General features: G+C 34.1%; 1 pseudogene; it reads left to right on the forward strand.

Moving 5' to 3' along the window:
* The first annotated feature begins 1672 nt into the window (after window positions 1–1672).
* Window positions 1673–12135, forward strand: LOC148583263 (F-box protein At4g22390-like; annotated as a pseudogene).
* The last annotated feature ends 6375 nt before the right edge of the window (window positions 12136–18510 follow it).

Consider the following 18510-nt stretch of genomic DNA (forward strand, 5'->3'; position numbering starts at 1 on the left):
AAAATTTTATAATTATATTTTATTATCATAAACTCCACCCCTTTTTTTTCTTATTTTTTTATTAATTTGTTTTTAAATTTTTTTTAATTTAAAATGATATTTTATTATTATTTTTTAATGGGATATGTGTCCCATTTGTAGCCATATGATTTCTAAAAAGAAATCCTAGCCATGAACTGGATATTCTCCAGTCCATTATAGACTGGAGAGGATCCTGTTCTGTCATTGGGTTACTTCTTTTTTTATTATTTTTTTTATTTTGTATGTTCGTTTTTGCTTCTGAAAAAGACAAGTATATTGTTGCTCTAGCTGTAGTAGGTCTTGATTTTGTTGTTTTATTAGGTTTTGCTTAAGAATAACGGAATGGACCTGGGCTAGCAAAACAAGTACCTGATATGACTCGTTTATGACCCATTTATCCTATGCATTTTTTTTATAATAAAGTTCATCTAGACGTCATAAAGAATAATTGCATGCATAAGATAAGTGGGCACCTATTTATTTGTCAAGTACCTATTTTGCCAACCATCTTTTCGGTAGGTCTTTTGTTTTCTTCTAGTTCTTTTTTGGGAGCAAACTATTGACTTATGACGGATGAGTTATAAAGTTTATAGAAGAATTGTAATTGATGAAAGAGATAGTGTCAATTTGTCGTTTTATACTGCAGATCTATATACTGATTGTGATGATGACATTTCTAAAATGTTTTGTAATAACCCTAAAGGCTATTGGGTATGTTATAGATAGTGTTGGGGCTGTAGAGTTTTCAACTTGTATTTTTGGCATTCTATAATGGAGCTTTTTGCTCCAGATTGATTTTATATCAATGAAAATAACTCGTTTATTCAAAATAATAATAATAATATGCAGTTAAATTAAATACATTTTCGTAACTTTTTTTTTAGGCTAAACAAGTTGCAAGAGCTTTGTCCCCAAGGAGTAGCTCAATCGACTGGAGACCACGTCTCATGAAGAAGAGGTCACTAATTTGAATCCCCCCTCCTTCCTCTTATGTGGACATGTTAAAAAAAAAAAAGTTGCATGAGCTTTGAATGTATTTTGGTTGCTTTTTATGTTCTTATTTTATTGAAATTTTTACGTGGTTTGGCTATTAACTTTGTGAACAAACCAGAAGTTGTTGTTTTAGCTATAGGAGGTTGATGCACTGTACTAATTCCTATCATAATTTCAGGCACCAAAAAGGAAAAGTACAAATCGAACCTGCAATTAAGTACGCATGAAATATTCTCATCTTCCAAGCCTACAAGCAATATAGGAAATTAGAAATTAAGAATCTCATTCTTTTTTATCCATAATGATAATTATTACAGAAAGCAAACTATAGGTGTTAACAAAAGTATTACAATTTTGAGTCCTTGGAGGGACATTCACTGGCACAAAAAGAGAATTTTGATATACAAAAATTGGAATAGAGCTGAGATTTTAAAACATACATGGAATCTTCTTTGGGTGGCATGGGTGAATCTGAATTTGATAAAGGATAGGTGTTTTTGCTTGCTTAAAGTTACCCAAAATGTTAATTGGATTTGGTGAAAAATTCTTAAACTAAGAGATTTAGCTAAGAAATTTCTTAAGTTCCAAGTGGGTGATGGGAGTAGAATTTACTTATGGATGAAAACCTGGCATCTGGATGGCATCCTTTTTGATAAACATGCATGGATTTAGAGTCATGTATGATGCAAGGAGCAAGATTGATGCAAAGTTGTCAAGTGGGATTAGAGGAAGGGATTGGAATTGGAATTGGGTGCTGGCTCAGTTTGCTAGGTTGGTGGATATTCAAAGTAACGTTGCCCTTATGAAATAGGGGGAAAGTGATCATATTAGTTTGTGGTCAGTTTCAAAGTCTAACATCAACTCTAGTAAGGACACATGGGAATTTTGTGTAAAGGGATGAGTGATTGGAAGGGGAAAAGTTTTAAAGCTACCATAGGATTGGTGAAGCCAAGACCAGAAGTTGGGATGTAAACCTCTATTGTTGGTTTTTTTGCTATAAGAATACAAACTCACATGGATAAAATATAAAAGTATATAATCCTTTCAGCCATTGCTGTTAATACTGTTTTGAGCATTGATATAAAGAGAAAGGGGGGAATTGTTACGTGTTTTTGATGAATGGAGAGGGGTTGTTATGTAATAATGATGGTATTTATTCTACCAAGTAAATCAAGTGAAAAGGTATTAGCAAATTTGAGTAATTCTGGCAAGTTTCGGAGGCTTCACATTATTGTTGATATTGTTGTTATGTTTGAAGCAAATAAATTAGGACAGGCACATATAAAGTTACTTTTGTTGCATGCATTATGTTAAGTATTTAGATAGATTTTTAGGTTTTGAGGGAACTTAAACCCTTAATTTAGATTCTAAGGAACCTAAAACATTTTTCAAACATAAAGTTTGGGATTAATTATCTCATTCATTTTTATTAATTAATCACCTTTTAAATAGGAGATGAACCAAAGTAAAAGATTCGAGATAAACTACCACTCTTAAGTTTTTGGAGATAAACTCCTACAATGACTTGAAGATAAATTCCTAACCTTATTATGAGATAAACTATAAACTCCTATTTCTAATAAACTAAGGCAATAGAGACTTATTGTCGTATAACATTATATTATAGTGCTTAGGACTCAAACTCTTATTTGAACTACTACAAGTCTACAATCTCTATAGCTCGTCTCAATTGAAAGAGGGCTCTAAAAGAAAAGAAGTTAGAGAAAAATATTTAATTCTAATATAAAAAATATATGTTTGACAAGTTTAAATTTAGGGGTTAAATATCTTATTTACCCTTATGGTTTAACTTCTTTATTTTTTGACCCCTAGGGTTTACTTTTTATCATAGGAGATCCCTCTGGCCTGCTTAAAGACGGTGACAATCCCTCCGTCCAAAATTTGACGGAACGCTACGTCTGCACCAATCACGTTTTGACATGTGTCTATATAATTAATTAATTAAAAAAAATTAAAAAATTATACTTAATTAAATTTAAAAAATAAAATTAAAAAATTTTAAAAAATAAAAAATAAAAAATTGGGAGCCACCCCTTTTGGCCATTTGGGGGGAAAGGTGGCCTATGGCCACTCCCTTTGGTACCGGTGAGAAAAAACGATCAAATTTTGCAGCTATTTCTCAAAAATGCTATATAATACGTTGCCGGAGAGTGAAAATTTTGGTACTGATCTTCCAAGGGCACAGACGAAAGTTGGCGAAGCAAAGGGAGAGCTTGACGACGTCGGTGCTGTCGTCGAGAAGCAACGACTCTTCTATGTTGTGTTTTTTGTTGGGGGCCGAGACCAGAACACCCTAAGATACATAAATTGATTCAGAATAAAGAATTGCATAGTAAAATGGGAGGGAAAAGGGGAAAGGTGTTTTGGGAAAACATGAGAGAGAACCTGTAACGGTGTAACCAGGCGCGTTGGAAGAGGACGTCGCCGAGTTTCATGGCATTCTGCGACGCCGTTTCCGTTGCGTCTTTCAGTTGAGCGCACAACAACTTTAGCGCGGCCAGGCTATATTTCAATTGGCATTCGGCCACCCCCAGACCCATGGCCAAAGGGGTGGCTACGGTCACCCTCAAAATTTGTTTTTGTTTTTTTTTTAAAAAAAAAAGATTTATTTTTTTAATTTAATTAAATATAATTTTTTAATAATTTTAATTTAAAATATATATTTTTTAATTAATTAATTATATAAACACGTGTCAGACCGTGATTGGTGCTAACATGACGTTCTGTTAAATTTTGGACGGAGAGACCATCTCCATCTTTAGACAAACTAAAAGAACCTTATGTGATAAAAAGTAAATCCTAAGGGTCAAAAAATAAAGAAGTTAAACTACATGGGTGAATAAGATATTTAACCCTTAAATTTAATATATATATATTTGACAAGTGAAAAAATAAGGGTGAGTAGAAAACTTATATTTTGTAAAGAAATAATATTTTAATGATATTGGGAACGGTAAGGGAAGGTGTTGTGAAATATATTATCATAGAAAAGCAAAAAGTAGTTTTATACCCTAAACTTAAAAAAAAAAAATAAAAAAAAAATAATAATAATAAAATTTTAAAAAAAAAAGTTTAAAAAAGTTGCTGCTTATTGGAAATAAAGAAGCTTCACAACAATTCAATCCAGAATTCAAACAAACTGAGCCAAAATATATGGCTTGTTATACCAGAATAATAATCTCATGATTTGTTGAGATATTATCTAAAACTTAAATAACAAACATTTTAATTTACATCTTCTGAAACATTTGAATTTGAATCTTCGGATATCTTATCTTCAAAAGATTTAAGTTTGAATTCTGGATTGATTTGTTGCTAAGCTTCTTTATTTCCAATACTGCTAGTGCTCGGTCCTGCACTCACTTTACTTCTAATTCTATTTGGATCGGTGTTTTGTTTGGGTTTAAATTTTAAAACTTCTAAATCTAAATAAAAAGAATGTGTAGATAAAAAATAATAATAAAAAAAAACCTGAAACTTCCCGCAGACGAATTTTTTCTTGAAAAAGAAGAAGCTGCGGCAATTCCAACAATCAACTATCATCTGCAATTCACAACAATCAAACATCAAAAGATGTCAATACTTCCGCAGGATCTCATCACCTCTATACTTGTTCTGTTACCTGTGAAATCTCTGCTACGTTTTCGATGCGTTTCCAAGTCATGGTTGGCCCTAATCAAAGAGCCGCATTTCACCAACATGCGTATCGACACCAACAAAGAACGCAGACAGATTTTGGAGACATGTCGGAGGAAGGGTGATCAATGGGTAAAAGAATACTATTTGGTAAACGTTTCCAATGAGAATGGGTTCGTTGAGCCCGTGAAGATCATCCCACGATTCAATCTTTCAGAAAACCCCAATCCCACCTCAATGCTAGGCTGTTGCAACGGCTTAGTTTGCATCCAGAAGAGGAGATCTGAAATTGTGATTTGGAACCCGTCAATAAAAAACACAAGAAAATACCCTTTGAGCCTTTAGACGATAACCACAAGCATGTACTACTCGATTTTGAGGATCCAGGATTCGATTATATTGGATTCGGGTATGATCCAGTCAACAACGATTTCAAAGTTTTGAAGATTGCGGAATTTCTGGAACGCTTTACTCCAATTGCCGTTGAAGTTAAGATATATAGTCTGAAAGCAAATTCTTGGAAAATAGTAGAAGATCAATGGCCTTGGAAGAAGCAATTTATTTCTTTATATCCGCCGGCTTTCACAAACGGTGCTTTCCATTGGTTGGCTGACGGGGGAAGAGGACCAAACACTATTCTCGCATTCGATCTTACCACCGAGAAATTTGGAGTGCAAAGGCTTCCATTAAAAGCCTATTGTATTAGGGATTTTCAGGTTGTGGGAGGATCGCTATGTGTTTGTTCGCATAGTGTGGGAGGAAACCTTGAGGTTTGGATTATGAAGGAGTACTGGGTGGAGAGCAGTTGGAGTCGGCTTTGTAAGCTGCCCAGGGGCAGCTACCTCCCCTCACTTGTGTTTTCAAAGGACAACAAAAAGGTTATGATGGAAGATTACTTCCACAGGAGAAACTTTTGGATAATGGTACTTCCACATACAAAAAGAGACATACAAGTTTTTTGATAATGGTACGTATATTCCCAATAAGAAATGGACGCTTTCTTATGTGGAAAGCCTCTTTCTTCTCGACAGCGATAGTGACAATTGTGAATTCAATGCTCTTCTTCTATCATTGACGCCGTCATTGGGAGTGGGGTGTTTTTTACTTTATTTATTTATTATTATTATTATTTTTTTTTTTGTATTTTCGTTTTTGCCTCTCAATAAGACAAGTCTGATGTTGATCTAGTCTTAAATTATTGTTTTATTAGGTTTGGCTTAAGAATAACGGAATGGTTTTTAATAGGCCTTTTGTTTTCTTCTAGTTCTTTTTTGGGAGCAAACTATTGACTGATGACGGAGGAATTATCAAGTTTATAAAAGAATTGTCATTGATGAAAGAGATGGGGACTAGAGACGTAATTCGTCGGTTTATGCTGAGATCGATATATTGATTGTGATGATGACATTTTTAAGATGTTTTGTAATAGCCTTAAAGGCTATTGGGTATGTCATAGATAGTATTAAGGCCATAGAGTTTTCAACTTGTATCTTTGGCGTTCTATAATGGAGCTTTTTCTCCAGATTGATTTTATATCAATGAAGATAACTCGCAGTTAAACAAATACATTTTCGTTACTTTTTTTTTTAAAGGCTAAACAAGTTGCAGGAGCTTTGAATGTATTTTGGTTGCTTTTTATGTTCTTATTTTTATTGAAATTTTTACGTGGTTTGGCTATTAACTTTGTGAACAAACCACTAGTTGCTGTTTTAGCTAAAGGAGGTTGATGCGCTATACTAATTCCTATCATCATTCTGTCACCGAATTGGAAAAATACAAATCCAACCTGCAATTAAGTTCACATGATATTCTCATCTTCCAAGCCAACAAGCATTATAGGAAATTAGAAAGAATCTCATTCTTTTTGGTCCATAATGATAATTATTACAGAAAGCAAACTATAGGTGTTAACAAAAAGAGAACTCTCACAATGAATTGGATTGTTAAACCTCTATGTTTAGCATGAAATTAAAATACTTAATACATGTGAGCATGTCATTTATGTTTTGAATCTTATGATATACAAAAATTGCTTTTTTATTTGTTATACTTTCCCTTTGTGGTATTCCACCCTTGAACCAGAGACCTCCTAGAGGACTTACTTCTGTTCTTTAAATGATGAAAAATGGATCTTGTTCTATCCAACAGATGGAATAATCATAAAAATTTCTTTTGCTGATAGGTTACAATTGCTTACTTCGGTTCTTTTTAGCATCCAAACCTATTGGTCTAACATCTTCATCTTACACAAGAAGGTGATTAGATCAATATATATGACAAAAATTTAACCGGGTTTTTGTGGAATGGGAATGAATTTGGCTCTGCAAAGGCAAAAGTTTCATGGGATGCCCATTTGTGTTTAAAGAGAATGGAAAATTGGAATAGAGCTGAGATTTTAAAACATATATGGAATCGTTTTACAAAATCTGGTTTTCTTTGGGTGGCAGGGTGAATCTGAATTTGACAAGGGGCAGGTGTTTTTGGTTGCTTAAAAAGTGACCCAAAATGCTAATTGGAGTTGGTGAAAAATTATTAAACTAAGAGATTTAGCTAAGAAATTTATTAAGTTATGTTAAAGTAATGATTAAATGATTAAATTTACTTCTTCTTATCAGCTTAAACTTTTGGGATAACTAGTGATTTAATATGGTATTAGAGGGAGCTTGAGCCCACACGTAAGAGAGTGTTAAAGTAATAATTAAGTGATTAAATTTACCTCTTCCTATCAACTTAAACTTTTGGGATAACTGGTGATTTAACAAGTTCTAAGTGGGGGATGAAAGTAGATTCTACTTATGGATGGAATTCTAGCATGTGGATGGCATCCTTTTTAATAAAAAAAAAATGGATTTAGAGTCATCTATGATGCATGTAAGGAGCAAGATTGATGCAAAGTTGTCAAAGCGGGATTAGAGGAAGGGATTGAAATTGGAATTGAGTGCCGGCTCGGTTTGATAGGTTGGTGGATATTCAAAGTAATTTTGCCCTTATTAATTCCTTTGTGGTCAGTTTCTAAGTCTAACATCTACTCTAGTAAGGACACATGGGAAGCTATTAGGGTTAAACAGCCTATGGTTGATTGGAGTGACTTGATATGATTTTCTTTAGCCATCCCTAAACATGCTTTTTTGAGGTGAAGTGCTTGTTTTGTAGGAGTGTTATTGACACTAGAGATCATATATTTTTTGAATGTTGTTTCAGCAAGAGATTACGGAAAGCTGTAAATATAAAAGTATTTATTCAACCTAATGTTCCTATGGAGTGGGGGGAATTTTGAGTAAAGGGATGAGTGATTGGAAGGGGAAAAGTTTTAAAGCTACCATAGGATTGGTGAAGCCAACACCAAAAGTTGGGATATAAACCTCTATTGCTGTTTTTTTTGCTATAAGAATACAGACTCACATCATATGGATAAAATATAAAAGTATAGAATCCTTTCAGCCATTGCTGTAAATACTGTTCTGACCATTGATAAGAGAAAAAGGGAAATTGTTATGTGTTTTTGATGAATGGAGAGGGGTTGTTATGTAATAATGAAAGTATTTATTCTACCAAGTAATTCAAGTGAAAGGGTATTAGCAAATTTGAGTAATTCTTGCAAGTTTCGGAGGCTTCACATTAATATTGTTGATATTGTTGTTATGTATGAAGCAAATAAATCAGGACAGGCACATATAAAGTTACTTTTGTTGCATGCATTATGTTAAGTATTAGGATAGATTTTTAGGTTTTGAGAGAACATTATGCATTATGTTAAGTATTAGGATATTGTCTCTCCCTCTCCTCCGCCGACTTTCATCTTTGCCCTTGGAAGACCGGTACCAAAATTTTTATTCTCTGTCATGTATTATAGCATTTCCGAGAAATAACTGTGAAATTTGATCCTTTTTCTCACCAGTACCCAACCACCCCCAAATGGCCAAAGGGATCCCAATTTTTTTAAAAAAAAAATTTAATTAAATATATATTTTTAAAAAAAAATTATTTTTTTAATTAATTAATTATATAGATATATGTCAAACCGTGATTGGTGCAAACGTGGCGTTGTGTCAAATTTTGGACAGAATTTTGACAGAGGGACGTCTCCGTCTTTAAGCAAACTAGAAGGACCTCCTGTGATAAAAAGTAAACTCTAGGGTCAAAAAATAAAAAAATTAAACTATAGGGGTGAATAAAGTATTTAACCCCTAAATTTAAACTTGTCAAATATATATTTTTTATATTAGAATTAAATATTTTTCTCTAACTACTTTTCGTTTAGTGCCCTCTTTCAATCGATATGAGCTATCAGAGATTTTAGACTTGTAGTAGTGTACGGCATTGAGATTGACGGTTGGATGATGAAAGAGTACGGGGTGGCGACCAGTTGGAGTCGGCTTTATACGGTGCCTAAGAATTTCCGCTACTGCCAATCACTAGTGCTTTCAAAGGATGGTGAAAAGGTTATGATGGAGGACCTCAATAAGGTTCACTTTTGGTATGACATAAAAAAGAAGACAGTCAGTACTATTGAGAATGATCACCATATTTCCAATATGTCTTGGACAACAATTTGTGTGGAAAGCCTCCTTCTAGATTTATTTCCCCAATGGATTGATAATATGCAGTTACATATTACATTTTCGTAATGAACTGTCTTTAGGCTAAACAAGTAGCAGGAGTTTGCATTTGTTTCCTACTTATTTTTATTGGAATGGCTATTAACTTTCTTAGCAAACCACTAGTTGCTGTTTTAGCTAGAGGAAGTTGATGCACTATACTTCCTACCATCATTCTTTACCTATGAATCTTAATTGTGAGACTTTTTGTGGCACCAAAAAGGAAAAATACAAAAGAATATCTTAATAATTTTATACAAATCGAACCTGCAATTAAAATACTGATACATGTGAGCATGTCATTTATGTTTTGATATACAAAATTGCTTTTTATTTGTTATACTTTCCCTTTGTGGCATGCCACCCTTGAACCAGAGACCTCGTAGAGGACTTGCTTATGTTCTTTTTATGATATGATGCAAAATGGATATTGTTCTATCCAACTGAAGGAATAATCATAAAAACTTATTTTGCTGATAGGTTACAATTGCTTACTTCGGTTCTTTTTAGCATCCAAACCTATTGGTCTAACATCTTCTTCATCTTACACAAGAAGGTGATTAGATCAATAGAACAAAAATTTAACCGGTTTTTATGGAATGGGGATGAATTTGGCTCTCTCTGCAAAGGCAAAAGTTTCATGGGATGCCATTTGTGTATCTAAGAGGGAATTAAGGGGGGCTGCAGGGCTGGGTATAAAGAAATTGGAATAGAGCTGAGATTTTAAAACATGCATGGGTGAATCTGAATTTGATAAAGGGTAGGTGTTTTTGGTTGCTTAAAGTGACCCAAAATGCTAATTGTAGTTGGTGAAAATTTCTTAAACTAAGAGATTTAGCTAAGAAATTTCTTAAGTTCCAAGTGGGTGATGGGAGTGGAATCTACTTATAGATGGAAACCTGGCATCTGGATGGCATCTTTTTTGATAAACATGGATTTAGAGTCATCTATGATGCATGCAAGGAGCAAGATTGATGCAAAGATGTCAAAGTGGGATTAGAGGAAGGGATTGGAATTGGAATTGGGTGCCGGCTCGGTTTAATAGGTTGGTGGATATTCAAAGTAAGTTTGCCCTTATGAAATAGGGGGAAAATGATATTCCTTTGTGGTCAGTTTCTAAGTCTAACATCTACTCTAGTAAGGACACATGGGAAGCTATTAGGGTTAAACAACCTATGGCTGATTGGAGTAACTTGATATGGTTTTCTTTAGCCATCCCTAAACATGCTTTTTTCTTGAGGTGAAGTGTTTGTTTTACAGGAGTGTTATTAAAACTAGAGATCATATATTTTTTGAATGTTGTTTCAGCAAGAGATTGTGGAAAGCAGTTATACAAATTTGTTTTCAATCTAGTTTTTCCTATGGAGTGGGGGGAGTTTTGAGTAAATGGTTGAGTGATTGGAAGGGGAAAAGTTTTAAAGCTACCATTTGCAACTTTGCTTGGGGATCCATTATCTCTAATTTGTGGAGGTATAGAAATGATCTCAAATTTGGAAATAGATTGTATTAAGAGGAAAGACTCTTGCACAAGATTCGTGGGCAATGGGAAAGTGAAAAGGAATGACGAAAATTCTGCTCTCTGTTCTAACTGGGGTATACCACTCTGGAGATGATGGTATGTTTTTGTGGGTTTATGGTGGTAGGGAATTGGTTTTTTTACTGTATTCTCTCCTTCCTTGGCTTTGATGTATATTCAATCTGTGGCTGAATGTTCTGCTGATTTCTTGTTTATGCTGGTGGGCATTGCTGTTGCTTTGGCTGTTGTGAGGCTGGGTGGAGGTTTTGCTCATTCTCTGGCATCGGCTGATGGAGCTAGTGGAAGAGAAATGCTTATTGTTCTTTGCAGGTTTTGTGTTGTGTTGTTTAGTTGAGTTGTACAGATTTTAGTTGAGCCTTTTTAGTTCAGTTTTGGTTTGCATAGGAGGTTTTCTGTCCAAATCTTTGAAGATTAAGATTCTGGGCTATTTTTGTTTTTGGTTGTTGTTATGCTGGGTGTTGAGTGCTGTAAATGTTTTGAGGGCATGTCGTGTAGCAGAAACTTGTGTGTTGTTATAAAAAATTTCATTCATTCAAAAACAAAAAAGAAGAAGATAAAAATAATAGTACAGCACTGCATGTATAAAGCAAGCCCCATCAGTTAAATATTACAATGGCAATGCCAACCTAGAGTGTGAATAATACAAAGAAGAATAAAACTAAAACACCTTAAGCAGACAAGCCTTTCATAAAGAAAATCATTTGAGATTTTTTGTTTTGTTTTTTTGTTTTTGTTTTTCATGTTTAATTTGTTTCATTACAATGGCAAACTTATATAGATTATAGATCTTAACTTTTCATAATAGGACTAAAAGGACTAAAACTAGAATTTAGCCTAAGAAAAGTGATTATGGTTACCGACTTGTCTATGATTCTAGGTTATCTAGTGTCCTGGATGAAGGGGAGTGGGCTTGGCCGCCTGCCATATCTGAGCAGCTTGTGCATATTCAAAGGTAGCTATATAAGGTGATTATTGATGCAGAGGACATGCCTCTTTGGGTAGCTTCTAAGAAAGATACCGAGGCATTTGGTTGATTGGTGGGGACTAGTTTGGTTCAGGAGAAACAAAATGTGTCTTTGCCGAAACCATCTTTTCTTTGAATGCAGGAACCATCTTTTCTTTGAATGTGGTTTTAGCAAGAGAGTTCGGAGGGTTCTAATGGGGAAGTGTTGTATTTCTAGTCCTCTTGTTACGAGGGAGGATATTCTGGCCAGAGGATTGCAAGATTGGAAGAAAAAAAGCATGACAGCGATTGTTTGCAAACTATCTTGGAACTCTGCTGTGTATCATCTATGGAGGTTGAGGAATGCCATTAGACATAGAAGTTAGCAAATGTCAGAGGAAAGGCTACTCCTGCAAGGAGCCATGTGGGAAGTGAGACGCAGAATTAGAGGCAAGAGAAACTTTAGGAAAACTGATTTAAATGTTGAGGTCTGTAGTTACTGTTTTGGTTTGATGAATTAGTTTGTTTTGGTTTCTGCAGTTGTATTTTGGCAATAGCTTTGCTGTTGGGGTTGCTTTGATGGGTCTAGGGGTTTTTTGTTGTTGTTTTGGTTGCTTTGTAAAAAGGGTGTTCCAGCTGATTGCTGGTGTGGTGGTTTTTTCTTGTGGTTACAAAATTCTCGTTCATCCAAAAAGAAAAAAAAAAGTTGGACTGAAGTTACTGTGCAAGATGTGTATAGGATAGACATCTCATTATGTACACAGGGTCAGCCCAAAACTGAGGAAGAGCTTTCACATGGTGCTTAGGGTTTTACTTGGCCTTTTTCATTGGAAGCTAAGTGGCTGTGAAGGGTTTTGGGAAGAAGGAGAAGGGTTCAAGGAATTCAGTTTTGGGGTTTGAACATTCGGACACAGATTTGGTTTTGGGGTTTGGGTAGATTTGAACATTCGGACACAACGGCATATTAGGAATTAGTAATGATACGGACCATTTTTTTCATCCCAATAGAATTTGGATGAAAAAGTTTTTCCTTGGCAATGAGAGGTCCCACAAAAATGCAAAGAAAAAACTTTTTAATCCAAATAAAAAATTGGTCCATAGCATTACTTGGTTAGGGTTAGGGTTGGGCTTCTTATCTTTTGTGGTTTAGGCTTGGCTAGGAACAGAATTGGGCTTCTTATGTTTTGGGATTTTGGTCTGCTAGAGATCTCTTGGGCGCATAAACTCAATGAACGTCTAGTAAACTCAATGAAAGAGAGCTATTATTAGCTCACATTGGTTGCTAGTCTTCTTGGATCTTTGTTTTTTAATTGACTATTCTTTTGCTAAGAATATTTAGATCTATAAAAATTTATTTATAAAATTTTAATATTTAAATTATTATATTGAAAACACTTAACTGAAATATTTCATTTTTGGTTTTAAGTTCTCCCTCGGTCCTATCTCTCACAAAATAATTTGTACACAGAATACAAATTAAAGTGCCACACGTCTTTAATTATTAATACCGCATCCTCCTATTACTTTTTGTGCGCACGAAACACACAACGCAAGCCGTACTCCGAAGAGAAACTCTGATAGAACAGTGAGTTGAACTTCTCATTTGACGTAGTGCTTGGTCTTCAAAGGACAATAGGCCTTGCTAATTAATTTCAAACAGTTCTCATAAACTGTGTTTGTTTGTTTGTTTTCATAGACAATTGTTGACTTTTTCTCCCTTTGATCTCTCTGGTCTACATTGGATGGATGTCAATGGAACACAGATTAAGCATGATTACGAACATTCTAAAAATAGGGTTAGAAGCAACAGCTGGCGATGGGCTTGAGTGTTTTAATTCACCCAATTATGGAAGGTTTGCAAATCTCCTGTCGAGATTGTCCACCAGACTCCCTAGCCAATGGTTAATTGCCACAGAGAGATGGAGCCTCGTTCGCACGTTTAAATTACCTTAGTCCCCTCGCACTAAGCCGAAAGATTATGCTTTTTTAGTCAACATGTTCACAAATGCTACCATCACCACTTTACATTTTATGCTTCCTTAGTTTTTATCACCCCAATTTCCTAGCTAGTTTGAAAATTTAATTATTTGGCTTATAGATGTCCTAAACATACAACTTATATGGAACTATTCCAAGGAAAATAAATAAATAAATAAATATTTTACAAGTTCTATTGTAAAGAAACTAAGGTCCACTTTCTTTCTTCTTTTTTTTTTTAATTCTTATTTTGTAAGAAAAGTCTTATATTATTTTTCGGGAAAATATTATGGAACTCTCCCCGTGCTTTATCCAATCATTTTAAATTTGAGATTTTTTTTTTTAATATAGGTTGTGTTTGGCAAAGGGCCGGACTGGATCGGACCCAAAAACTCAAAAAATTCTTCTCAAAATCAACTCAAATATTTTTATTTTTTATATCACATCAATCACTTTTTATTACTATTCAAATAAAAAAATCACTACAAAACAAAATTTTTTCACTTTTTTATACAAAATATTTTTATTTTTTTCTCTTGTATCAATCAAATCTGCTACAGTACCATTTCACTCCCTTTTTTTCATTCTATTGCCAAACACAGCCATATTTTCTATCAAATAAACAAATCATATATAGATATAATTGTTCTCCTCCTATTAAAAATAAATAAATAAATAAAAACTGTAATGGTCTATGATCATAGCCAACCACGGGAACAATGGCTAGGCACAATCCAACCAGGCAACCACAGCATGGTTGGATCATCCAACCATCCTTGCGACCAGATAATCTAACTTTGCCACATTGGTTGGGCCAACCAGCCACGGTCACGGTTAAATCATGCCCAACCATAGTGACTAGGTGACGTAGGCTCTTAGTCATAGTTGTGGCTATCTATGACTCAACTACCACAAATGGTGAAGATCTTCAAATTCAAAATTTTCATAAAGTCGAGTATTAAATAAATAAAAAAATTAAAAACTAAATTAGAAAATCAGAGAAAACACAATGAGAGTTTCATAATATATTTCCTTATTTCTCATATGCCTGGGTTTATACCCGCTCTTTACTACTTGGTCCGTTTCTCCTTTTGTGACCGACAAACTAGCACGCTTTAGAATTTTACTTTTTCTAAAATCTCAATAAAATCATCTGAACATCCTCAATTTTACACCAAACATGTCTTCAAGTCCGTCAAAATTTTATTAATAGATAATTTATTATTTCCTATAAATTCAAAAAAAAAAAAAAAAAAAACCATGGCACCTTCCTCCTGTGGGACAATAAATCCGGTAAACTAGCTGATCAGAGCCAGCTCATATGTCCTTCAGACCATCACTCCTATGTCAATGTGGGGCCTGCGGTGATATTTTCAAGTAACGTGATTGGAGGTTGAAAGTTGAGAAGTAATTGATTGAACCCCAGTTCCCTTCAATGTTGGTGAGCTGATGGCTGGAGAGACGTGACGTGCGTCTTAAAGCCGGAGCACGGGGTGGACTTCCACGTGCCCTACCATCACACCATTTTCTGGTTTTTTTTTTTCTTCATTTGAGGTAGTAAAGTTATATATATATAATCTAATTGATGTAGCTTTAAAATGAATGTCTTGCCGTAAGGATGATACAAGGTAAACTGAGGTGTGGTCATTGATTATTTTTAGGGTGTCGGCATCATAGCAAGAGACTATCAGGTCAGATGATTGTAGCTAGAAGTAACACGTATGAATATATGTCAGAATTGGTGGTTGTTGAAGCTACTAGTGCTTTGAGTGCTACCAAGTTTTTATCATGATGTGGAGCTATATAAGTTATGTTTGCCAAAGAGAAGGGTCTGGCACTGTAGTTGGAACGGCACTGTAGCTAGAACAGTGTCGTTCCAGCTATAGTGCCGAACCCTTCTCTTGGCAAACATAGCTATAATGTTATCTTGAGGGTGATTCGTCTAGTTGTCAATGGAATCAAAGCTAATCCACAAAATTAGAGCAAATACGTCTAGATTGTGAAAGATAATAAAGAAATTTTAGGTGCATTACAAAGTTAGCAAATTTTTCATACAAAACGAGAAATCAGTTATGCTGCATATGGACTGACAAAAGCTACAATTAAGTAAGTCATAGATCGTGACATTGTATCCTTAGAGCATTATACTTTATTTTTTTAGAACTTTAGCTCTAGATTTATCAGTTACGAATTTATAAATGAAGACTAAAACTTTTTATTTAAAAAAAAAAAAAACTATCGTATATCAATTTACTAAATAACATTACTTTTATCACTTACTTTGTATGTATTATGGATATGGAACTTGCCTCAATGGATTCAGCCACTTCTATTTTTATAATAATGTATTAATTGCTTTTTAATATTATTTTATACCTTGGTGCCTAGTATATTAAATATGTTAGTAGCTAACTGAAGCTGTTGAAAAATATTAATTAGAATGTAAATAGAGTCAGAAAAATAAGTTCTTTGAGTAATAAATGCAAAGAGTCAGGAAAATAATATTAATTAATTAGTAGTTAATTTCTCGACATTAGCAAGTAATAAATGAAAAATTAAAAATAATATTTTTATTTATTATCTTTTTTTACTTACAGCTATAATAGAGTCTCAGGAAAAAAGAGGAGTCAGAGTCGAAGTTCTCCGAAGTACGGGCAGGCCTACAAGTGGTACTTCCTAAGCCAACACATTACACGTGTATGTTGTTTCATAGAAATTTCCACCAGATCTACCGTCAAAAACAGTGCGCGGCACAGAAATCAAGGATCATAGGACCTTTCTCATTCAATACTATGATCGTAAGCGATCCCACCCGTCAGATCTTTTTGTCCAGTTTTTGTCTGACAATCATAAACCACACTCCGTTTTAGGCGCGTGCATCTGCAACCCAATAGGAAGATTTTTTTTTTTTTTTTTTCTTACAGTACAATTATTTTTGGTGGATCATGTTAGTCGAGGAGGGTGAATTGGGACAATCAATTTTATTTTATTTTTTATTCAGGACTAAAGTATTAATGATGGGTTGTGTTTAATTTTAATGGTTTAAATTTAATTTTTAAGCTTAAAATATATTTGTTTAACTATATATAAACGGTTTAAAGATAATTATCAAAATCGAAGGTCATGGCCGGCTCTTTAAGCCGATAAAAAAATATAAATTTAATCATTTAATCAATACTTTAACACTTCATCTTACGTATGGGCTCAAACTCATTTTTAATAGATGAAGCTCAATACGTTTTGTTTAGATATTATGTTAAATTATCATTTGTTATAAAAGCATAAGCGGATAAAAATAGATAAATTTAATAATTTAATCAATATTTTAATAGATTATGTCCCTGGATGAAGACAACCAACCTACGCTACCATTGCAAGTTCTATGAACCTGATATTAACAAGGATTTCCAAAAATTCTACTTGTTGAAAGATTTGGTGACATTGACAAATTTAAAGGAAGAAGTTTGCAGTCTTCTTGGGGATCAAGATTTCGGATAATAGTTGGGAAATCGTCCACCAGATTTTTTGTCAATTTGGAGTGTATAATTTCATCCAATCATCTAAAACTCGCCACGTGTCCCACTCAATATAAAATAATAAAATATTATTTAATTTTTAAAAAATTAATTAAAAAATATGGGGTTGCCAGACCACCCCCCAATTGGCCCTTGGGGGTGGCCGAAGCCACCCCCTTGGCTGAGCTGGAGTGGCCAGTCACCCCATATTTTTTAATTATTTTATTTTATATTTATTTTTTAAAAATTAAATAATATTTTATTATTTTATATTGAGTAGGACACGTGGTGAGTTTTCGACGGTTGGATGAAATTAGACAGTTCAAATTAACAAAAAAACTTGGTAGATAATTCTCCAACTATTGCTGGGATCCTCCTCCGTCTTCTTGGTGAAGTTAGCTTGGGCTTCACATAATTGCTCTATTTTGGCATACAAGAACAAATTCATTCCTTCTATAGCAAGGATAAGAAAGCCAATGGATAAAAGATGTGGCTTGTTGTGGGAGGCTTGATTAAAGATACAATAAATAATTAGAATATTGTATGAAAGTTGGACTTTGGAATATCTTTTGCCTTTTCTATTGCTGTGATTACTTTTGGTATCATTTGTGGAAAAACATGAAAAAAAGTTGCTTTAAATTGAGAAGCATTGTTTTATTGGTGTTACAAAGATGATAATCAATTAAAATTAGTTGGGCCCCTTATAATATTCTTTATTGTCAAATCAGGGTGGAAACAATAATTCTAGGCGTGAGAGGATAAAACTAAAAATAATAATTTTTTTGGGGTAAAACAATACATTTTGAAGGGTTTATCTTATAAAAAAAAATATATATATAATTTAGAGAAAATTTAATATTTTTGTAGGGGCTTCTACCCCCTAAGCACATAGCTAGTTTTGCCCCTATATATGTCAAACCATTTTTACCGAACATTTTCATTCAACATCTAAAATAGAAGAAAATATGGTCTATGGGAAGAGAAGAGAGTGTTATTCACGCGCTGGATGCCACTGGGGGCTGGGCGTATGGCTGCTTGGCCTTAGATTTTGTATATAAAAAAGGTGTATGGTTATCGTCAACCCATGCCTATCATAGTATAGCATAGAACTACGAGACATTAATAATTGGACCCCACACACAGGTGTCCTCTTCTCGACACTAGATTGTAATCTACAGAGTGGTTAGCGACGAATCACATCCCACATTGTCGGCAGGATTCCTCCTCCTCTTCTTCTTCTTCTTCTTCTTTTTTATTTTTTTTATTTTT

The sequence above is a fragment of the Corylus avellana genome, chromosome 10 (genome assembly GCF_965113065.1).
Source record: "Corylus avellana chromosome 10, dhCorAvel1.hap1.2, whole genome shotgun sequence".
NCBI classification, from domain to species: domain Eukaryota; kingdom Viridiplantae; phylum Streptophyta; class Magnoliopsida; order Fagales; family Betulaceae; genus Corylus; species Corylus avellana.